General features: G+C 38.5%; 1 protein-coding gene across 1 annotated transcript in view; it reads left to right on the forward strand.

The window, feature by feature from the left end:
• The window catches only part of IL1RAPL2 (interleukin 1 receptor accessory protein like 2), a 1,456,614-nt gene that overhangs the window by 23,448 nt on the left and 1,408,192 nt on the right, over window positions 1–24,974 (forward strand). The window contains exon 3 of the mRNA XM_027533545.1: window positions 19,806–19,880. The gene's annotated coding sequence lies outside the window, so the exon portion shown is untranslated. The remainder of the gene's footprint in view (window positions 1–19,805; window positions 19,881–24,974) is intronic.

Genomic DNA, 24,974 nt, shown 5'->3' on the forward strand with positions numbered 1-24,974 from the left:
ATTTTTAAACTTTACATAATTGTATTAGTTTTGCCAAATATCAAAATTAATCCGCCACAGAATTGATGCTTTTGAACTGTGGTGTTGGAGAAGACTCTTGAGAGTCCCTTGGACTGCAAGGAGATCCAACCAGTCCATTCTGAAGGAGATCAGCCCTGGGATTTCTTTGGAAGGAATGATGCTAAAGCTGAAACTCCAGTACTTTGGCCACCTCATTCGAAGAGTTGACTCATTGGAAAAGACTCTGATGCTGGGAGGGATTGGGGGCAAGAGGAGAAGGGGACGACAGAGGATGAGATGGCTGGATGGCATCACTGACTTGATGGACGTGAGTCTGAGTGAACTCTGGGAGTTGGTGATGGACAGGGAGGCCTGGCGTGCTGCGATTCATGGGGTCGCAAAGTGTTGGATACGACTGAATGACTGATCCGATCTGAAAAAATAAATATATTTTTATAAACTCAAAATAGTTTATTAACACAAGCTTGGGAGATGAATAGGATGCTGAAGGGGAAGGCAGGTGGTTAGAGGGGTCGTAGAGTGATGGAGTAACTGACTTTCTCTGAAAGGTAGGTGGATGAAGATAATTAGGAAGAGACTGGATTTAATAGGAACGCATGAGTTCCTGAGTGGAAGGGAAAGAATTTTTATAAGGATATTACAATATACTGTTATTAGTTTCTTAAGTATCATTCTATACTTTTATTTTGCATATACAGAATATAAATTACATAAAACAAATATAAATATATGATTATCTATACCTTTTTTTACACAGATAGTAGTATAGTATACACATTATTCTGCACTTAATTTTTTCACTTAACAGGATATCTTGGAAATATTTCCATGTAAATATAGAGAGGACTTCACCATTTTTTTTTAACAGCTGTATAATATTCTATTAGTATGTCCTACTTCTTTTCCTGACTAAATCCCTACTGGTGGAATTGCATTTTTCTAATCCTTTGCCATCTTGTGTTTGTAAATATCTGTAGGATAAATTACTTAAAATGGAATAGCTGATCAAAGGGTAAATGCATTTGTAATAAATTTGTTATATATGTTGTCAAATTGCCCTCCACAGAAGTGTAGCAATTATACTCATACCTTTCCCTATAGCAAGTTATCAGATATTTTATTTTTGCCAATCTGATAGATTAAAAAGTATATTTGAGTTGTTTTGTTTTGCAATCATTTTATTACTCATGTGGTTGCACATATTTTCATGTTTAAGAGTCATATAATGTATTTTTTTGTGAACTGTTTCATTCTTTGACCATTTTTTTGTGTGTTGGGTTGTTGGCCTTTTAGCCTGGTGTACTCATCTTCAGAATTTGAATCTATTAAGAAGTCTTCCTCTGATGATGTACAAAATGAGGTCAGATCCCCATTCCATTCACTGTAAGCCACTGGGCTCCATACTGTCAGAAGTAGAGCTGGGTTGAGGTGAGAAGAGCATGCGGAAAGCTTGCTCCCCATGAACACAGTACCCAAAAGTTGGGCCTTTTCAATATATATTGTAAAGGTTTTTGTTCATGTATGAAAATACATCAGAGGAAGCAATATGAAAATGAGACATAGAGAATGTAGCCAAGGATAGCATGTGCCCGGGACAGCATAGCTGTGCTCTGGCTCAATCCCAACCCCTAATTGGAAACTTGCTACTGACTGATGATGACTAGTTCTGTGTGGATGGGTTTCTATGAGTAGTGGCAGCTTCAGGTCAGCACTGGCAGAGCTCATTATGTGAACACTTAGTTCTCTATGGGACCTTAGTTCTCTAACCAGGGATGGAACCTATTCCCCCTGCAGTGGAAGCACAGAATCCCAACCACTGGACTGCCAAGGGAGTCCATTTTTTTTTCAATTTTAATAATATATTATATTTAACTCAATATCTCTAAAATATTACCATTGTAACATGAAGTTAATATAAAAGTGATATATTTTATATTCTTGTTTCTCTTATTATGTGTTGAAAAATCCATTGTGTATTTTACACTTGCAGCATATTTTGCTTTAGACTAGTCACATTTGAATGGCTAAATAGCCACATGACCTAGTGGCTACCATATTGGACAACACAGTTATAGATGATGGAGAGCTTTTGAGGCATTTAAGAAAAATAACTAGTTTTAAGACATTTTACTTTGAAATAACTTCAGTTTTTCATAGAGTTCTCATATGCCTTTTATTCACTTTTTCTTCTTGTCTTGTTATGCTTCATATTTTATAGCTCCGTCATTTTTTTATACTTTTTGAGAGATTTCCTCCATTTTACCTTTAAAATCCTCTCGTATATTTTATTTCATATTTTTAATTTAATTTCTAAGAGCTCTTCTTATTCTCTGGTTATTTCTTTTTGTAGCATACTGTTCTTGTTTCATGGATGTAATATCTTTTATGTCTCTGGGGATATTAATCATAGTCCTTGTGTTCTACTCCCAGTATTGTGTCTGTTGCCTTTTTTTAAAACTCTTTTCTGTTAGTGGTTTTCTTACAATGTTTGGTGATTCCTGGTTGTCCTTTTATGTTTAAGCATGAAACATTATTAAATATGAAAGGACATGAATGTAAATGTATCTATGGGCAGGACTTAGCAACTAGTAAAAATCCCAATGGATAATTATGTGAGGACACAACTTTTTAATTGGGGATCCCCTATTAATATATGTAGACCTTTTCTCATGGGCTGTTCAGTACCGCTTTTGAGGTACTCTTCAACTTCCTGCCTGAGCAATACGATCATGCCCATTGTGGGAGATGCATGAAGGAAAAGAGCTGAGGGTTTTACTCTTTAGCATATGGACATTCATTGAATGCCTTTCACTTCAATAAGATCCTTCATTTGTGTCTTTGGCTGTTCCTGGTGTCCCTACATTCAGATCCTGTCTGGTTTAATCTTATTAGATATTGATCTGGGTGGAGTAGAGATTGATCTGGGTGTTATCAGTCCCATTCTATACCCCTTGTTTCAATAGTGTCTTATATCTCTAATTCTTGAGGCTTTCCAGAATTTTAAGGCCTAGATACACTTGCTTCTTGATGACTACTCTTACTGCAGGTTTATATTCCAACTTTACCTGACCTGCTAAGTCAGCTACTACTTAGCCATTGGCTTTCCATTTTTCTAAGGTAGTTACTTCTCTTGTTTGCTGTTTTTTCCCCTCCCATTCTATTTGCACTTATGGGTTTATATCTTTTCATTTATTGTCATTTTAGTGGGGATTCAGGAGAAAATGGAGATAAATATGTTTTGTTAACCATGTTTAGTCAGAAGTTTGAACATTTGATTTTAAGAATTACCTCTGTATAAAAATGGTTGCTTCCATTTGCCTGGTGTGTTTTCTGTCAGAGGCTTAAGAATATCTCTTGTAGGAGTTTTGGCCCCCCTGGGTGCTTAAAACTTCAGAACTGTCTTGAATAACATTAACTCAACTACCTCAAAGTGAATAACTGAATAAATTTACTCTCATGTAAGCCTGTGATTTTTCTCAAAGGGTACAAAAGAACAGAAATATAGCATGATAGAGGTGGAAGAGGACTTACATATCATTGATCACAGGGTTTCCTAAGTTGTGATCTATGGGGCATTTATTCCTCAAGGTTCTCTGAGAGAAAAGGTTTCTGTGGTCAAATAAATTTAGGAAACTCTATAATAAAGCCCTACTTTGAGATTTCACAGAATGTATGTTTCTAGTCTTTGAGAAATCTGCAGAAACCTCCACTTCCAGCATAAGGCAGACTTTGTTGAATTGGCATAAAAAGAGGGATTCTACAGAGGCCAAAAAGTAGTTGAAAACAGGAGGAACCCCAAGAGGTAAAGTAGTCTGTAAACTAGTTTTTCCCCTCAGGGCTTCTCTTGATGTCTAGAGACCCTGGGGGACCCCCTTAAAAGTTGCATTAGAAGTGGGGAGTGGGAGATGAAACTCTGAGACCAAACAGATGGTTGTTACAGGAAATCCCTGCATAAAGCAAGGAATCTAAAGAACACACCCTCAATGTGATGGTGAATGGTAACTAACTAATCCTATGACTATTAAAGAAATAATATCAGTACCTTAAAATTGCCCCATAATGAAAACATCAGGCTTAGATTATCTAGTGTGTAGCCAAACACTTAATGAAGAGGTAAATTAAATTTTATACAAATTATTCTAGAGAAAGTAAAACAAGGACAACACCTCATTTCTCTTCCCTATGGAGCCAGTACAAACCTCAATAACAAAATTTGATAAGGATGATTAAAGAAAGTACAATTACAGGACAAATTGACTCATGAACACAGATGTAAACTTTTTAAAATATCACAAACTTATATCCAACAAAGTAGAAGAAAAATAATACTTCAGAGCTAAGCAAGAGTTATCCTAGAAATACGAGGTCAATTTAACATTAGAAAATCAATTAATATAATTTACTGCATTAACAGAAAATAATATATGATGATCTCAATAAATGTGAAAAAGCATCAGGCAAAATCCAAAAATCCATTGATTTAAAAAAAAACAAAAGCTTTGCAAGCTAGAAACAAAAAGAAACTTCTGTAACCTGATACAGGGAATCTGTACAAATCCTATGAAAAGTGAAAGTGTTAATTGCTCAGTTGTGTCCTACTCTTTGTCTCAGTCGTGTCTGACTTTTTGTGACCCCTTGGACCATAGCCCACCAGGCTCCTCTGTCCATGGAATTCTCCAGGCAAGAAAACTGGGGTGGGTAGACATTCCCTTCTCCAGGGGATCTTCCCGATTCAGGGATCAAACCTGCATTTTGTATGTTGGCAGGCAGATTCTTTACCATTGAGCCACCAGCGAAGCCCTAATGGAACACTACTCATCCATTAAAAAGAATTAAATCTTGCCTTTTGCAATAGCATGGATGGACCATGAGGGTATTATTTTAAGTGAAATAAGTCAGATGGAGAAAGACATGATTTCACTTATATGTAGAATCTAAGAAACAAAACAACTGAACAAATAAAATCCAGACTCACTTGATAGAGAGAAGAGATTGTTCATTGCCAGAGGGAAGGGAGATTGGTGGGGCAAAATGGATGAAGTAAATCAAGAGGTATAAACTTCTAGTTATAAAGTAGATAAACCATAGGGATGTAATGTACAACATGGGGATTACAGTCAATAATATTGTATTAACTTTGTATGGTGACATATGGTATACTTATCGTGGTGTTCATTTTGCAGTGTACATAAATGCCAAAATACTATTTTGTACCCATGAAACTAATAAAATATTGTATGTCGAATATACTTCAATAAAAAGAAAATAGACTAAAAACTGAAAAGGGAGCTCATGCAGCTGAATATCAAAAAACCCAAAGAACCCAATCAAAAAATGGGAAGATCTAAATAGACATTTCTCCCAAAGAAGACAGACAGATGGCCAAGATTCTCAATGTCACTAATTATCAGAGAAATACAAGTCAAAACTGTAATGAGATATCACCTCAAATAGAATGGTCATCATAAAAAAAATCTACAAACAATAAATGCTGGAGAGGGTGTGGAGAAAAGGGAACCCTCTTACACGGTTGGTGGAAATGTAAACTGATACAACCATTATGGAGAACAGTGTTGAGATTCCTTTAAAAACTAAATATAGAGTTACCATATGATACAGCAATCTCACTCCTGGGTATATATCTGGAGAAAACCATAATTGAAAAAGATACATGTGTCCCGATGTTCACTGTAGCACTATTAAAACAGCTAAGACATGGAAGCAACCTAAATGTCCATTGACAGATTTATGGGTAAAGAAGATGTGGTAATATACAATGGAATATTAATCAGCCATAGAAAAAACTGAAATAATGTCATTTGCAGCAACATGAATGGTCTAGAGCTTACCATACTAAATGAAGTAAGTCAGAGAGACAAATATTGTATAATTTGACTTATAGGTGGAATCTAATAAAAATTACACAAATGAACATTTTTACAGAATGGAAACAGACTCACAGATCTATAAATAAAACTGATGGTTACTAAAGCTGAAACATGGGGTGAAGTTAAAGTAGAACTTCCATATACTCTTTGATCCAGGAATTTGACTCCTAGGGAAATACTCTAGAGCAACTCCTGCACATGAGCACAGGAAGAAGGTACATAAGCATATGTTAATATCACTACGCAGTGCACCACCCATCCTGCACTACACTGCTCTTGCTGCATAGGTACACTGCCCTTCTTTGACTCACTTTTTCCTTCTTTTTTTCTTTTCATCTTTGTAACTTTGGTCTGTTTCTTTTTATTTTTTCTGTCTTTTTTCCTTGTTACTTCTCTATTCTAAGTTTTCATATCACTTACTTTTTCCAAGTCATTACTTGCTTTTTTCCAAGTCATTATTAAGTTTTCATATCACTTGATTTTTCCAAGTCATTGCTAAACAAATAATACATGGATTATACAGTAATTATACTGTATAATCCCTATAGCTCAGATGATAAAGAATCTGCCTGCAATGCAGGAGACCTGGGTTCAATCCCTGGGTCAGGAAGCTCCTCTGGAAAAGGGAATGGCAATCCACTCCAGTATTCTTGCCTGGAGAATCCCATAGACAGAGGAGCCTAGTGTGCTACAGTCCATCCGGGTTGCAGAGAGTCAGACACTATTGATCAACTAACACTACTACTGATACTACTAAACAGGGAACTTTTCTTTTACTTAGCGATGCCTATAATCTTAGTATTGAAATTTTGGGGCTACTTTTGTCATCACCCATTCTTCAGTAGTTATTGTCTGCAGTAGATTCAGTTTTTTAAAAATTAAAAAAAAAAGAAAGAAACCAAAAATCCCTCAGTTGATATAAGACTGACCTCAAGGCAAGTGGGCAGCACCACATTTACATGGCATGGCAGTCAGTCAGGCTTCCAGAAACCAGAGTTACCTGAAATAGTTGTGACTAAAAGTGAGAAAGACCTCAGCACATTGAGGAAAGTAATAGTCACCACATTGTACAATTTACACCACAGGAAAGGTATGGAATTAGTTTTCAGCTAGATTTGGATTTAGTGATTTAGAATTGTGTAGAATTTAGGATTATTTCTTCCTTGCTATAGACTATTACCTTCTTGTATAAAAACATGGTCATATCTCTCCCATCTTTAAAAAAGTTTTGACCTGGGATCCACTACTGGCAAATGCCTTATAATTCTCCTTTACATAGCCTAGCTTCTTAAGGAAATTGTCTACATTGCTCTTCTGCTTCCTTATCTCCCTTTCACCTCCTCAACCCACTTGCCTGCATTGGCACTTTACAAGGTTACTGATGAACTCCATGGGCATTTGTCTGTGCTTGTATAGTCTTGACATCCTTTGCCATGTTTGTCCCTGTGGATTACTTCTGTCTGGAGAATTTATCCTTGCTTGACCTCTGTGAGTCATTCTCTCAATTTCCCTCAACTTTCTGCAGCCACTCATTTCTCTAGGTCTCTGTCTTAATGTGGATGTTTCTTCAAGTTCCTATACTTGATCCTCTTCTCTTTTCGTTCTTTGTGGCTGAGTTCTTCCGCTCTCATGACTCTCAAATCTAATTTCTTCAGTTTGGGCCTCTCACCTGAATTCCAGATGCAAATCTCCAACATAGCCATTTAGATAGTCGATCACCATGCTCAGACCTGAACAGCAACCCTGTAGCATGTGGAAGATCAGAGAGATAGTCTTCATTGCCTTTCTGTGTCAACTTTGACCTGATGGAAACTTCATGCTTTGTGGTTAGATTGGCCCCTAACATCCAGCTTCTTCAGAGTTGGATGTGAATCCTGGTTCTCTTAAAATGAGACTTTGGCCAAGCCACTTATCCTCTCTGAGTTTCAGTTTCCTTATCTATGAAATAGAGATCATAATATTGCATTGACCAAAATGTTCGTTTGGGTTTTTCTGTAACATCTTATGGAACAAATCATAGCATCTTATAAGAACAAATACAAACTTTTGGCCCACAAAATAGTAGTATCTTTCATATAGGATTGTGATGAAGATTACATGATTAAAGGATTAAATCATGAAAACTCCTTTGTACTAACTCTGGCACTTGGTGAACATTCAGTTAATAGTAGTTGAAATTAATAAATATCACTGTTACAGTTTTATTATTGTGTTGTTTGAGTTTGAATCCAGGCTCTCCTATCTACTGGATGTTGTAAGCCTTACCTTTATCTTCTGTAACATGGAAATGGATGTATCATTCAAGTAATTTATATATATATATTTTTTTGTGGCAAAATAAACTAGCACAGGAGTCTATAAACTTTTTCTATAAAGGGCCAGTTGGCAAATTTTTCAGCTTTGTAGCCCATCTGGTGTCTGTTAACTATGCAGCTCTGCTGTTGTAGTACTGAAATAGCCATAGACGACATGTAAATGAATGAGCATGTTCAGTTGCTAAGTTGTGTCCAACTCTTTGTGACCCCATGGATTGTAGCCCACCAGGCTTCTCTCCATGGAATTTCCCAGGCAAGAACACTGGAGTGGGTTGCCATTTCCTTCTCCAAAAGGAATGAGCATGGATGTGTTCTAATTAGACTTTATTGGTGGGCACTGAAATTTGAATTTCATATGATTTTCATGTTCTTTGAAATATTATTATTCCTTTGATATCTTCAACATTTGAAAATGTAAAAACTATTCTTAGCTCTCAGGCTAAGAAAGACAAGTGGGAACTAAATCTGACCTAAGTGCTTATTGATCCCAAAAATAATGCATGCAAATTGGAATATCTAACCAAGGAGCCTAAGTACTTGCATTTGCTTGACTGAAGAACTCTATCTGGGAAGGTTAGTTCAAGGAAAGATGGCAGCTGGCCTTTTCCCATATGGAAGCTAACTTTGGCCCTTATTCCTGCTGTGTGAGAAGAAGAGGGAGAGACTTTAATCAGTCTTTGGGCTCTTTGAAAGCTCTACCTCTTCAAAATGTACACCACCCCTCCCCTGCCTCCTGCAAAGTGTCTTTATTTATTTATTTTTCAAGTAGTTTATTTTTTTTTCTAGTTTTATTTCTTTTTTTTTCTAATTTTATTTTATTTTTAAACTTTACATAATTGTATTAGTTTTGCCAAATATCAAAATGAATCCACCACAGGTATACATGTGTTCCCCATCCCGAACCCTCCTCCCTCCTCCCTCCCCATACCATCCCTCTGGGCCGTCCCAGTGCACCAGCCCCAAGCATCCAGCATCGTGCATCGAACCTGGACTGGCAACTCGTTTCCTAGTTTATTTTTTAAAATTTTATTATTATTATTATTTTTTACTTTACAATATTGTATTGGTTTTGCCATACATCAACATGCATCTGCCACGGGTGTACATATGTTCCCCATCCTGAACCCCCCTCCCACCTCCCTCCCCATACCATCCCTTTGGGTCATCCCAGTGCACCAGCCCCAAGCTTCCTGTATCCTGCAAAGTGTCTTTAAATCAGACCAACCAGCTCAGTAGTTCTTCTTCTGGAGGAAGAGCAGAGAGTAGCTATTCAATACCTTTCCATTAAAAACTATTTATTTGGCTGTGTTGGGTCTCAACTGGGTCATGTGGGATCCTTCATTGCAGTGGCTGGACTCTCTAGTTGTGATGCACAGGATCCAGAGCACATGGACTCAGTAGTTGTGGTGCACGAGCTTAGTTCCCCCGAGGCAGGTGGGATCTTAGTTCCCTGACCAGGGATTGAACCTGTGTTTCCTGATGTAAGATGGATTCTCAACCACTGGATCATCAGGGAAGTCCAATGCTCTTTTTGTTTAAAACCTTACCTAATCAGAGGACAAATTTCTTTCCATCCCTTTCTTCCTTCCATCCACAAATATTTATTGGGTTTCTACTATTTTCTCAGGCATTATGTTTGCTACAGGAAAGACAAGGAGAATAAGACTGAAAATATTGCTGCCCTCATAGAGCTTATATTTTAGCAGGGGTGACAAAAAATAACTAATTATTTGGGGGAAATGTAATTGACAACTGTTTATTGTCTTTCTTATTTATCTTTCTTCTGTATGATTGTTTTTGATTCATATGTTTTACTTGCCTACTTGACATCTCTACTTGGCTGTTTCACTAGTTTTTCAACCTTAGCTAACCCAAATGGAGTTCTTGATTGCTTCTGTGCCGCCTTCAAACCTGTATGTTGCCCAAATCTTTCCATCTTAGATAACTGCAATACCATTTACTCAATTATTTAAGCCAGAAATGGGAAATCATTTTTACACTTTCTTCTCTCAGCTCTCACATCTGGTCAACCACTAAGTTCTGTCTCTTTTGCCTCCAAAATAAATCCAGAATCTGAACACTTCTTACAAATTCTAGCATTTTAACACCCTCCTCCAAGTCATTGTCATCTTCAGCCTCGACTATTGCAATAACTTATTATTTGGCATACACACTTCCATTCTGGCCCTCTTTCTTTCTATACAGTAGGGTTGAAATCAGATCATATCCCACTCCCCACAACCATGTTAAATTAAAATCCAGTAAGTTCCTATTACACTTGAAATAACCTCAAATTTCTTACCATGGTCTGTCAGTTAATCACCAGCATAATCACCAGCATAATCTAGACCCTGCCCACTGCTATCCTTTCATCTTGTACTACATCATCTTCACCCCAGACACCTACACTGGCCTCTTTCCTTCAGTTCAGTTCAGTTCAGTCACTCAGTCGTGTCCAACTCTTTGTGATCCCATGAATCGCAGCACACCAGGCCTCCCTGTCCATCACCATCTCCTGGAGTTCACTCAAACTCATGTCCATCAAGTTGGTGATGCCATCCAGCCATCTCATTCTCTGTCCTCCCCTTTTCCTCCTGCCCGCAATCCCTCCCAGCATCAAAGTCTTTTCCAATGAGTCAACTCTTCGCATGAGGTGGCCAAAGTGCTGGAGTTTCAGCTTTAGCATCATTCCTTCCAAAGAAATCCCAGGGCTGATCTCCTTTAGAATGGCCTCTTTCCTTAGGCACATCAAACTCCTTTCTGTAATTGTACTTTTGTACTTTTGTTCCCTCTGCCTGAAATGCTTTCTCTCAGGTTTCCTCATGGCTGGCTCATTCTCATTATTCAAGTTTCAAGTTTAAATGTAATCTTTTCTCAAAGATCTTAATCATCTTGTCTAAAGTAGCTATACCTACCTTCTCATACATAGTCATTATCCATTGGTGTAATTTATTTTCTTTGTAATGGTAGTCACTGTTTGATATTACATATTGGCTTGTTTATTTATCATTTGTCTCCCCCTATTAGATTATTTGTTGTTGTTGCTCTGTCGATCAAGCGTGTCTGACTCTTTGTGACCCCATGGACTGCAGCACGCCAGACTTCCCTGTACCTGTATCTCCCGGAGTTTGCTCAAACTCATGTTCATTGAGTCAATGATGCCATCCAACCATCTCATCCTCTGTTAGATTATAAGCTCCATGAAATCCTTTATGTCTTTAAAAGTTTTATTTTAGACATGGTAAAGTTTAGGTACCTATGAGACATATAAGCAGTGATGTCAATTAGGCAGTTGAATATGTTTAGGTAAAATGAAGGGCGAGTGCACAGCATGTAATACATACCCACTACCTGTTAGTGAACATCAGCAACAGCAGTGATAGCATCATTATTATAATTACCATCATCATCCCAGTCATTGGTTGAAAGGTATTAGAGCATCTTTGATCTTGTATCATCACATCAAACACCCAACTTAATTGAACCAAGTAGCTCTTTTAAATTTCTTGAGCCAATTTGCAAATAAACAAGTAAGAAACTGAGGAATTTAAGAGCCCTCCAGGATTTGTGTTGCAGAAATGACTGCTTTTTTTTTTTTTGTGTGTGTGGGAGAGGATGTGCTGTCCTGTAGTCAGCTTTGGTGTTGCTCAAGAAAACTAAGTCAGATATAATTTGGGTGGCATTTAGAAACTCTTCTTCCCACAGCAGCAGTAGTGCTACCAGACAAATAGAATGATGTGTCTTCAGGCTCTGCTTGTGTTATCCTTAGGCAATGTCAACTTGTAAATCATGTACTTTTCACAGATCTTGTTATCGCTTATAAAATTTCTGTCAGTTCCCTCTGATTTCCATTACATCTTATCTTTCTTTTGTCTTGGTGACACCTGTATTTATACAAAGTACTAGATAGAGTATGAGATGCATAGATGTGTCAACATGTTTTCAATGCTTTAAAGAAGCCTAAGAAATCCCAGTAAACTTGCTCTTTCTCATGACATTCATGCTTAATACAGTAATAAGTATGAAGTTGTGTCTCTCCTATATTATCTTTCTAGGGAGAGTTGCTACAGAGTATCTGAGAAAACAAGAAGAAAATAGTCTTTACATCCATGCTGAAACCTAATCACCCATGTTTACCTCCTTTCCAGCAAAGCAGAGGCAGAAATGGATAGGTGGGACACAGGGGCCAGGGTCTTTGTAGGCAAAAATAGTAAAGGAGTGTAAAGACATCTACTGACTTGGTAGGCACATGAAGCTCCATGTTTTAGTGACAGGTTCCAGTTTCTGACACAGTTTTTGGTCTGTGAACTTGAAATTCTATTTACACTCTCTAGACCTCAGTTTCCTCATCAGTTATATGAGAAATAACTTTTTACACCTTGGGCTTGGAAAGATAATTGTTTTGGTGATATTTGGGAACTGTAGGAATAGATGCTCTGTGAGAAGTTTTTTCTGCTTTTTCTGTCTATTCATGTCTGACTTCCTTTCATATATTCTCTGAATTCTATACTGCACAGGTCTCCCCAAAATCTGATTTCCTGTTGTCTAGGCAGATGGTCAGTAAGCATCTCCACTTTGTCACCAACTATACAATTCCTCTCTACTCCACTTTAGCCAATTGCAACTAATATCCTTGAATCTATACTTGGACTTTACCACATGCTCACAAGACCTGTCCACACTTTGGATTATCCCTGTTGCCTGCTTTCTCAGCATCCAAATGCTGATAGTTGAGGAAGAAAGGCATGGGCATTTTGTTGACTCAGTGGCCTACAGAACAATGCTATCTGCTCTTTTGCCTTCATACCTTATTTACTCTCTACCATTATTGCTCCATCAGTGATTACTGCATTCATCTTTGTTGTCTTCCTATTATATTCACCACAATGGATGTTTCAGATATTTTTGGATACAAACTCTCAAGCCTACTCCCCTACACTCTCAGGTACCTTGTGAGAAGATAAAGGCTGTAGATCGTGGAACACCAGGTATTTCTTGATTTCCATATCTATTTTATACTTTGTTTACTTACTCAGAATTTCTCTGTATCTTTAGTTTCCTGTTGATGTCCCCTCCTACCTCAGTGAAAGAAGTGTTCCTCATCTTCATAAGGCTAATCCTTCCACTTGAGCTTAAATTTTTTCCTTTCTTCCAAATGTGGGGCTCTACAGCATAAATTTCTTCTCTTTCTCTAGTATAATCAGTCTTTCTCTCTTCATTACCTTCTACTAATCTCTCTCTCGGGTGAAACAAAAGTCCCTCAGTCATTCAAAGATACTGTTTTATCGCTGTGCTTTTTTCATTGCCAACTTTTCAACATAGCAGTCATTTCTGTTTGCCTTGGTTGCCTTACAACACACTTACTCTTTCACTCTTTAATCTGATTTCTTCACTTAATGCAGCTCACCAACTCAGAGAGGCCTTCTTTGAGCACACTATTTAGTGGATTCCCTCCATTATTCTCTACCCCTGTATACTATTTTGTTCTTTCATAATAATTAGATTTGATATACATTTATTTGCTTGTTTATGTTTATTGTCTATCTGCCCTACCTGACTATGAATGGTATGAAGAGAATAAGTACGCATTTCAATTCATAAGTATATTACCCAGGACTTGACACAGTCCCTGGTCCATGGTAGGCCATCAGCAAATATTTGTTGAATGAATTATGGATGAATACTCAACCAAAATGCCTTTTCTGTCTGTTACCAAGTTTCCATCCCAGTGGCTTTCTTTAAGTTCTCATCCAGCTAGATTTTTTCATAGTGTTTGGACCCCTTGTCTTTGCTGGCATCGTACTGGCCTGGCTTTCCTCTCTTCTTTCATCTCCTTTTTATTTGCAGGCATGTTTCTCCTTAACTGCTTTCTATGGCTGTCTCCTAAGGAGCTTATGTTGGTATTGTTGTTGTCATCATGGTTATGATTGTTATTTCTCCTCATCCCTTTCCTCTCCTTCCCCTCCTCCCTTTCTTCTCCTTCCCCTCCTCCCTTTCTCTTATTCATCCTCTTCTTTTTTCTCTTCCTCTTTCTCCTTCTTCATCTGCCTCTTCCTGTTCCTCCCTTGTGACTTAAGTAATCAGTCATCCAGTCTTGTAGAATCTTCTTCCTTTCTCAGTAGCTGTTATACTCAACTCCTTCCAATTTAAATGCTTATTACCATATTGTAGTGAAAGTGAACGAGTTAGTCACTCAGTCATGTCTAACTCTTTGTGACCCCATGGAATCTAGCCCACCAGGCTCCTCTGTCCATGGGATTCACCTGGCAAGAATGCTGGAGTGGGTAGACATTCCTTTCTCCAGGAGCTTCCCAACCCAAAGATCAATCCCGGTCTCCTGCATTGCAGACAGATTCTTTACCATGTGAGCCACTTGTGAAGCCCATATTGTAGTGACTATTAGTAATTAAGAGTGTGTGACTAAGGAACTATATTTAAATTTTTGTTTAGTTTCAATTAATTTAAATTTAAATAGCCTGCAGTGCTTGGGTCTAGAGAATACTCCCAAATGGTCTAGGGCATGTGAGTCTGTGTCAGTAGATGTTTTAGGTCAGAGAACCATGTGGGCTTAGGTCAGGGGCTGTGATGTGTAGCCTGGAGTTGGACTGAGGTCAGGTGCATCAGGAAAAACTTCCTCTAGAAAGGTGAATTGGGTCAATGGACATTCTCAGTTAAGTGCCATTTTTGTGAGGAGTCTGATGACTGGGGTGTTAGGAAAGTCTTTTCCAATCTTAAAGGGTCTGGACTATTTGAAGAAGAATATAAGAATAGTAGAATAGTATAATATAAAAGTGGTATGTCCCTATCTCATATGTTTGTTGTGAGTACTGAGATAATGTAAGGTACTTAGAACATGATGACTGACAGTAGTATGTGCTCATGAAATGGTAACCATTTCTGTTGGTAACTATTTATGCATAATATAATAGTTAAGAGCATGGCTTTGAGGATCAATAGATCTGAGTTCTAGTCCTAGTGGCTATGTGACCTTGGCTAAGTCACTTTAATTTTATAAAACCTCTGAGTTTCCTCAGTGCTAAAAGGAGAATAACACTCATCCTATAGGGATTTTTTGAGGCTATAAAACAGTTGGAGCACATTGTACAATATCTGGCACATAGTCTCTACTTATCCATATGATTATTATTATTGTATCTGGTATCTCTCTATTCGCTTCTTACTCAGAAGTCATTGCTACTCTTTTAAGGTTGATAGAAGTTCTTTTGAAGCCTGGACAGCATCTCCTTCATCCAGGAAAGCTTTGGAAGAAGGATCAACTTCAGTGGTTTGTTTTTCTTTTTTTGCAGTGTAAAGGCTTTGTTAATAAGAATATGGATGCAGACAGAAGTTTTGGCACCATACCCTTTCTAGTTCACAAGGTATTAGAGAGGTTCTTTAGCCTTAGTGGTCAGGAGTCCAGACAGACTTGTACTCTGTAAATCTGAAATTTGTAGATCCACCAGACTAACAGTTTTGTCACTTGAGCAGGGGTCTGTGCTTGCTAGGTGGGACTAGTGGTAAAGAACACACCTGTCAATGCAGGAGACATAAGAGATGTGGGTTTGATCCCTGGGTTGGGAAGATCCCCTGGAGGAGGGCATGACAACCCACTCTAGTATCCAGACAAGAATAGTCTGGAGAATACCATGGACTGAGGAGCCTGGTGGGCTACAATCCATAGGGTCACAAAGGGTCAGACATGACTGAGAGACTATGCACTGAAGCACTGAGCAGGGGCCTATAAAATGGATAAGCAGTGCCATGAATGATTGGAAATTATTGAGGCATTCAAGTGAATAATCCATCTAGTTTTTAAAATTAAGTTTATTTTTTAATTGAAGGATAATTGCTTTACAGAATTGTGTTGGTTTCTGCCAAACATCAACATGAATCAGCCATATACATATGTCTCCTCCCTCTTGAACCCATCTAATTTGAAAACATTCTTGAAGACTGTTGCTATAGAATCTTCTCTGATCCTTATGGTTTTAACCTGCATCTACTACATCAGTAAGAGGCACAAAGTTCAGTAATAGAAGTTCCCTGGTGGCTCAGATGGTAAAGAATCCACCTGCAATGCGGGAGACCTGGGTTCGATCCCTGGGTCAGGAAGATCCCCTGGAGAAGGAAATGGCAACCCACTCTAGTATTCTTGCCTAGAGAATTCCATAGACAGAGGAGCCTGGCAGGCTACAGTCCATGGGGTCACAAAGAGTCAGATACGACTGAGCAACTAAGCATACAGCACACAAAATCACTCTATCTTAGTGGTGAACAAAGTAGCACCAAAGAAGCCATTCCATTTCTGAAGCATTTAGAAGGCCTGAAGATAGTGTGCTGAAGACAATGGGTTTTTAAAAAATTAATAAATTTATTTTTAATTGGAGGATAATTGCTTTACAATATTGTGTTGGTTTCTGCCATATGTTGGTTTCAACATGAATCAGCCATAGATATACATATGCCCCCTCCCTCTTGAACCTGCCTCCCACTTCCCACCCCATCCCACCCCTCTAGGTTGTTGCAGAGCATTGGATTTGAGCTTCCTGCATCTTACAGCAAATTCCCACTGGCTATCTATTTTACACATGATAATGTATATGTTTCAAAACTACTCTCTCAATTTGCCTCTTTCTCTTTCCCCCACTGTACAGACTTGTGGATAAATGGGTTTTGACACTGAATGTAGAAGAGAAGCTTGGCTGAAAGTGTGATATAGACTGGAATTCCAAAGTCTAAAATAATTTGGATAGATCACCTAGAGAGGTGTAAATACCTTGATTCTGACCTTCTCATCCCAAATTTATTCCTTCCTCAGTAGTCTCCATCTTAAGTAAAAGGCATCACCATCCACCTACTTGCTCAAGGCAGAAAACTCACCAACCTTGATTTCTCTCTCTCACCCTCCAAAACATGACAGTCTTGTCTATGTTAAATATATGTCATGAACTCTATCACTTTTCCACCTTGACTGCCATTACCCTAGTCCATCCATCCATCATCTCTCACCTGGACCACTGCAATAACTTCCGAACTGATCCCCCTGCTTCCACACTTTTCTCTTATGATTCATCCTCTGGAGTAATCTTTTAAAAATGTAAATCATATTTTTGTCTCTCTTCTAGAGGTCTTTTTGTCATATATTAAAAAATCTATATTAAAAACAATTTTTAAAGTTTTTGTGATAAATGTACAAAATAATTTTACTAATAAAGTAACTCTTTACTGAAGGACCCTCCAAGATTTGGCCTATGTTCAACATGATCTACCTTGCTTATTTTGTTCTGTCTTCACTGGCTATTTTGATAAACAGAAGTGTTTTCTCTTTCAGGATCTTGTATTGCTCTTCTCTTAGGTATTTTCATGCCTGGCTCCTTCAAGTCATATAGATGTCAGCTCATGCTCTACCTCTTAAGAAATCTACTCTAGCTACTGTATTGGTCAATTACTCTTTCTCATCACCATGTTTTATTTTCTTCATGTCACTCATCATGTTTTTTTTTTTTTTAATTTTATTTTATTTTTAAACTTTACAATATTGTATTAGTTTTGACTCATCATGTTTTAAATTAACTCATTTATCTATTTTGTTGCTTTATGCCTATCTCCTTCACATGATTTTATGATCCATGATGGCAGGAAGAAGTATTTGCAATAAACCTTTAAGATTTAAAGGAGTTTGTCAATTGGGTATGTGAGAAAGGGGGATGTTCTAAGAACAAAAAACTGATGACACAAAACTGATAAGAGTATATAGTAAGAGGGTGAGATGGGAGAGGTGAAAAGTGGTGGGAGATTTGTCAAGGGCCAATTAGGCAAGAACCAGATGCTGAAGGGTCTAGTAAATACACCACACACGAGTTTAGATTTTATTCTGTAGCTGATGAAATCTCACTGAAGGGTATTGAGCAGGGAAGTAAAATGATCAGATCTGTGATTTGCACAGATTACTCTAGAAGCATAGTAGAGGGCAGATTGGCAGTAGGCGATACAGGAAGAGGCAGACCAATCAGGAAGTCATTGGCAAAGTGTGAGCAAGAAATGAAGAATAGAGTTCCTAAGAAGTAGGAGCAGGTAGGAGGATATACAAGAGAGGGCAGAGGTGAGTGACAGTCAAGAGTCAGGAACACCAGGACTTGGTGACTTTTTAAAAAGAATTTTTACGTTTTGGCCACACGGCATGTGAGATCTTAATTCCTTGACCAGGGATTGAACCTGCACCACCTGCACTGGAAGCATGGAATCTTAACCACTAGACCTCCAGGGAAGTCTCAGGACCATTGAGGGTTGGGGACAAGCAGAAGGAGAAAGGGTAGGGAAAGGGAAAGGAGGAAGGAAAGGAAGAGAAGGAGAGGAAAAGAAAGACTAGGGTGACTCTTGGGTCCCTACATTTGGATTGGGAGGATGGTAATACCATGGTAAAATATACCGTATTTTAAGGAATTTGGAATAGGAAACAAGATGTATAAGTGGAAATTATATTTTCATTTTTGGCTATATTGAGTTGGCTGTAATAATAGTAAGTAAAACAACTATAAGAATTTACCGAATGCTTATTCTGTGTCAGTTTCTGTGATGAACATGTTCAATATCTCACAGGTGAGATACTTCCCACAGATAGGTGCCATTATCATCCCTATTTTACAGGTGTAGGAAACTGAGACATTAAGTAGTCAAATTGTTTGCTTGTGTTTATAAATGTCAGAGCTAGAATTTGAATCAGAGTTTTTTTTTTTTTTTTTTTCCTCCAAAGCTCCAGTTGTGCTTCTAATGAGCAATGTTTAAAAACAATTGGACTATATGATGATCTTTTACTTTTATGTAGTTTGCTTCACGTTTTCTATTTCATATTCAGTGCTCCCATTTTATTGAGTTTTCCTATTTCTCCTCTTTTTTTGTTGTTCTTCCTCAAGCCTTTATCAAGCATAGTAGAAAAGCTTTTGTATACACATATATATAGTATGTATAGTATATTTTAGAAAATTTATGAATTTCTGCCTACCTAAAAAAATTTATGACATTTTCATTCAACTTGTTTGACTTAGTATGAATAGCATGCTAGATTTCTAATTTATATTCACTCAAAACTTTGATATAATTCCATGTATTTTGGCATCTAATATTACTGCTAAAAGTCTAGAAAACTTATTATCTTAGTGCTTTTAAAAAAATTTGAATGAAGCTTGAAATTTCTAATCCATAAAAAACCTAACAGGAAATTAACAAGTGATACAGAATAAACTAAAGTACAGTTTTTGTTCAAATTTCACAAAATTTTATGCTAGTGTCCATTATTTGTTTTCATATCTTATTCAAGACTCTCTGTTGTATTTAATTGCATTGGGCAGCTTCAGCTGCATGCAACAAATTCTGGTGAATTCTCTTTTCATTTTTATTTTATTACAAATATTTTCTAATTTTTCTTGTTATAGGTTCTTAGATACACCCATCATTTAAAAGTGGACATTTAATGTCCAAATACATGGGATTTTGTTTATCATTCATATTAATGTCTCATTTTGATACTAATTTCTTATTTAAATGCATTCTTCTCTGCAATCATCCTCTGTGTTTTTTTCAGTATAAGTTTATTGAGGATTTTGATGGCTAAGTTGAAGATTTCTCTTGATGAATGTCACATCGCACTTGAAACTATGTGAGTTATTTTCAAATATCTTTTGATACTGATTTCTAGCGTAATTCCACAGTGATAAGAGAACAGACTCTGTAAGTTTCCAATACCTTTTAGACCATGAAATTTTTGTACCTTGTTGTATGTCCCTGGGTATATGTTCCAGTGTCTCCTAGTTTACAGTCTATGGGAACTTGAATAGAATTTGTATGCTACTGTCATATGAAAATTATATAAATCCTAATTATGTTCAATTGGTTTACAGTGCTTTTCAGATCTTCTATATCTTTCTACCTCTGTATATTCATTCTGTTAATTTTTGAATGCTTAATATTGAAATTCAACTAAAATCTTAATTTATCTACTTAAGAAATAATTGTAATATGTAGTGGAACTATATGTGACCTTGTTCTATATTTTCCAAGTCTCCAGTAAATGTGTTATCATACTTTAATAATTAAAAAAATTAAACTTAAAAGGCTAGTCACTGAAGTATGATTCATAAGGAGACAGGGGATGGGATTCAGAACCCAGCTGGAGGTTTGATCTGAGTTAGGAGGAAAACCCGTTCTCTCTATAAGAGACAAGCAGGTAGGCAGGTACATATATAGAAAAGTACGTAGGGAGGGGTCCAGGGAGTTGGGGAGTTTATACTTAGTGGTTTTTATTTTCTCTGGGCCAAGAAATAGACCATCTGCTGAGAGAAACATATTGAGAGTGAGAGTTGGGGGGTGCTTGGTGCCACAAGTCATTAATCATCAGTTTGGGATCAATGTTTACCTAGCATTTGAGCAGGAAGGCTTCAGAATATATGTAGGATGTGGCCCATCTGCCAATGTTGAACAAGAAACTTCTTGTTTCCTGATCTCTGAACAAGGCCATGGCTTTGTACTTTGAAACAGAGTATCAGCATTACCTATCTGTCTTCTACAATTAGGAGAAAATGCCTTCTACCTTAGTTAAGCAGAAACATGTTTGGACCTTTTCAAAAGGAACTTTTAATAGAAAATTTGGTATGAGAGGGCAAAGACAGAGAAGTGGACAATCTTCAGGAGTACAGATTCCTTACTGGAACTATTAATACCTCTGTCTGGGGAGGCCTTACAAATAGCTGTGAAAAGAAGAGAAGCGAAAAGCAAAGGAGAAAAGGAAAGATATAAACATCTGAATGCAGAGTTCCAAAGAATAGCAAGAAGAGATAAGAAAGCCTTCTTCAGTGATCAATGCAAAGAAATAGAGGAAAACCATAGAATGGGAAAGACTAGGGATCTCTTCAAGAAAATCAGAGATACCAAAGGAACATTTCATGCAAAGATGAGCTCGATCAAGGACAGAAATGGTATGGACCTAACAGAAGCAGAAGATATTAAGAAGAGATGGCAAGAATACACAGAAGAACTGTACAAAAAAGATCTTCACGACCCAGATAATCACGATGGTGTGATCACTGACCTAGAGCCAGACATCCTGGAATGTGAAGTCAAGTGGGCCTTAGAAAGCATCACTACGAACAAAGCTAGTAGAGGTGATGGAATTCCAGTTGAGCTATTCCAAACCCTGAAAGATGATGCTGTGAAAGTGCTGCACTCAGTATGCCAGCAAATTTGGAAAACTCAGCAGTGGCTACAGGACTGGAAAAGGTCAGTTTTCATTCCAATTCCAAAGAAAGGCAATGCCAAAGAATGCTCAAACTACCGCACAATTGCACTCATCTCACACGCTAGTAAAGTAATGCTCAAAATTCTCCAAGCCAGGCTTCAGCAATATGTGAACCGTGACCTTCCTGATGTTCAAGCTGGTTTTAGAAAAGGCAGAGGAACCAGAGATCAAATTGCCAACATCCGCTGGATCATAGAAAAAGCAAGAGAGTTCCAGAAAAGCATCTATTTCTGCTTTATTGACTGTGTGGATCACAATAAACTGTGGAAAATTCTGAAAGAGATGGGATTACCAGACCACCTGATCTGCCTCTTGAGAAATCTGTATGCAGGTCAGTAAGCAACAATTGGAACTGGCCATGGAACAACAGACTGGTTCCAAAAAGGAAAAGGAGTTCGTCAAGGCTGTATATTGTAACCCTGTTTATTTAACTTCTATGCAGAGTACATCATGAGAAACGCTGGACTGGAAGAAACACAAGCTGGAATCAAGATTGCCAGGAGAAATATCAATAACCTCAGATATGCAGATGACACCACCCTTATGGCAGAAAGTGAAGAGGAACTCAAAAGCCTCTTGATGAAAGTGAAAGTGTAGTGTGAAAAGGTTGGCTTAAAGCTCAACATTCAGAAAACGAAGATCATGGCATCCGGTCCCACCACTTCATGGGAAATAGATGGGGAAACAGTGGAAACAGTGTCAGACTTTATTTTTCTGGGCTCAAAAATCACTACAGATGGTGACTGCAGCCATGAAATTAAAAGACACTCCTTGGAAGGAAAGTTATGACCAACTTAGATAGCATATTCAAAAACAGAGACATTACTTTGCCAACAAAGGTTTGTCTAGTCAAGGCTGTGGTTTTTCCTGTGGTGATGTATGGATGTGAGAGTTGGACTGTGAAGAAGGCTGAGTGCCAAAGAATTGATGCTTTTGAACTGTGGTGTTGGAGAAGACTCTTGAGAGTCCCTTGGACTGCAAGGAGATCCAACCAGTCCATTCTGAAGGAGATCAGCCCTGGGATTTCTTTGGAAGGAATGATGCTAAAGCTGAAACTCCAGCACTTTGGCCACCTCATGCGAAGAGTTGACTCATTGGAAAAGACTGTGATGCTGGGAGGGATTGGGGGCAGGAGGAGAAGGGGACGACAGAGGATGAGATGGCTGGATGGCATCACTGACTCGATGGACGTGAGTCTGAGTGAACTCCAGGAGTTGGTGATGGACAGGGAGGCCTGGCGTGCTGTGATTCATGAGGTCGCAAAGAGTCGGACATGACTGAGCGACTGATCTGATCTGATATGATACAAAATATCAACTTGGTTTACCCAAATTTCAGGATTTCGGTTCCTACTCTTCTCCATGGCCTCTTCCTACAGACTTCCAGTGGCTCTCCTTCCATGGCAGTTGGATCATATCACACAGTTCTTTCTCCTGCTCTTTTGTTGCCTTCACATTCCTTGTTTCTCTACTATGGAAGACCACTTCCTTCCATCTGGCCTAAATATTGCTTATTGTGATGGTTAATTTTACATGTCAGCTTGACTGGCCATGGGGTGCCCAGATTAAAAATGATTCTGGGTGTGTCTGAGGGTGTTTCTGGATGAAATTAGCATTTGAATTGGTAGACTCAGTAGGGTGCCCGCTGCACTGTGAGTATTGCTGTTGTTCAGTTGCTAAATCATGTCTGACTGTTTGGGATCCCAATGAACTGAGGCACACCAGGCTTCCCTGTCCTTCACCATTTCCTGGAGTTTGCTCAAACTCATGGCCATTGAATTGGTGATGCCATCCAAACATCTCATCCTCTGTCATCACCTTCTTCTGCTGCTCTCAGTCTTTCCCAGGATCAGGGTCTTTTCCAGTGAGTTGGCTCTTTGCATCTGGTAGCCAAAGTATTGGAGCTTCAGCTTCAGTATCAGTCCTTCCAATGAATAGTGAGGGGTGATTTCCTTTAGGATTGACTGATTTGATCCTCTTGATATCCAGGGGACTCTCAAGAGTCTTCCTCAGCACCACTGCTGCTGCTAAGTTGCTTTAGTTGTATCCGACTCTGTGCGACCCCATGGACGGCAGCCCACCAGGCTCCCCTGTCCCTGGGATTCTCCAGTCAAGAACACTGGAATTCTTTGGCACTCAGCATTCTTTATGTCCATACTCACATCCATACATGACTACTGGGAAAACAATAGCTTTGACTACACGGAATTTGTTGGTAAAGTGATACCTCTGCTTTTTAATACACTGTCTAGGTTTTTCATAGCTTTTCTTCCAAGGAAAAAGCGTCTTTTAATTTTATGGCGCAGTCTGTAAGTGGGCCTCATCCGATCTGTTCAAAGCTTGAATAGAACAAAAGGCAGAGGGAGGAGTGAAAGATAAAAACCATATGCTTTCTTTTCCTGCTCTACTTCCTCCCAGCAGCTTAAATCTTGGGACTTGGCACCTCCATGGTTTTTGATTACCTTAGCATCCTAGGATGTTTTCCCTGGATCTTACCCTAAGTCAACCTGTGCATTAAAATAAGCTTCCAGTGTTAGGTACAAAGATACATGATCAAGTCACCTCTATCAGAAGTGACTTGAAGGGAGAACTCAGGCTTTCGCTGCCTGATCTTCTCTTCTAGACCCCAGAACAGAGCTTTATACCTAGTAAGGTTGTTGGGTTTAATTCATGAACTCATAAACTTGTGAAGTTGGAGAAAATGGGTCTCAGAGATGGTGTAGTGCCTGGTTTGCAGTCCTTTATCAGGGCACCTTCATTGTCCTCATCTAATTCTAGTTTATGTTTGATTATCTGAGCAAGACTGACTGCTGTTTGATCTGATATTGTCTTGTCAAGTACAGAATAGATTGTTCTATCAGCATACAACTGTGCTGACATGAGGAGGGAAAGAAGAAGATTCTTTTTAGAAGAAATAGAAAAGACCCAAGCTGTTCTACCTGATAGCAGACTGTTGGAGAAGATGGCCGACCGATTAGGGAAACCATATCCTGTTTCCATGCCATCCCCAAAGCCCTTGCTGGTGCCATGCTGCCCACAAGCCCTGTAGCTAAGGTCTTCCCTTCTTGGTGCCATCCAAAGGTGAGAATGTAACTTCTGCCTTTTTATTTCCCCTTCCCTTCAATAAGCTCCTCATTTCTTGGCTGATGACAACTTAACATACTACACTTTCTGAAGCAATATACATTTAGGAGAAACTGCTTAGAGGGAGGAAAACAGCTGGAAATTTGGTCAATAAATCAGATAAACAGGAGGAATCTATGTTTTCCCTTGGTTTCCCTGGTGGCTTAATGGTAAAGAATCTGTCTGCCAATGCAGGAGATGCAGGTTTGAACCCTGAGTTGGGAAGATCTCCTGGAGGAGGAAATGGCAACCTACTCCAGTATTCCTGCCTGGGAAATCCCATGGACGGAGAAGCCTGGTGGGCTACAGTCCATCAGGTTGCAAAGAATTGGATACC

The sequence above is a fragment of the Bos indicus x Bos taurus genome, chromosome X (assembly GCF_003369695.1).
Source record: "Bos indicus x Bos taurus breed Angus x Brahman F1 hybrid chromosome X, Bos_hybrid_MaternalHap_v2.0, whole genome shotgun sequence".
Taxonomy (NCBI): domain Eukaryota; kingdom Metazoa; phylum Chordata; class Mammalia; order Artiodactyla; family Bovidae; genus Bos; species Bos indicus x Bos taurus.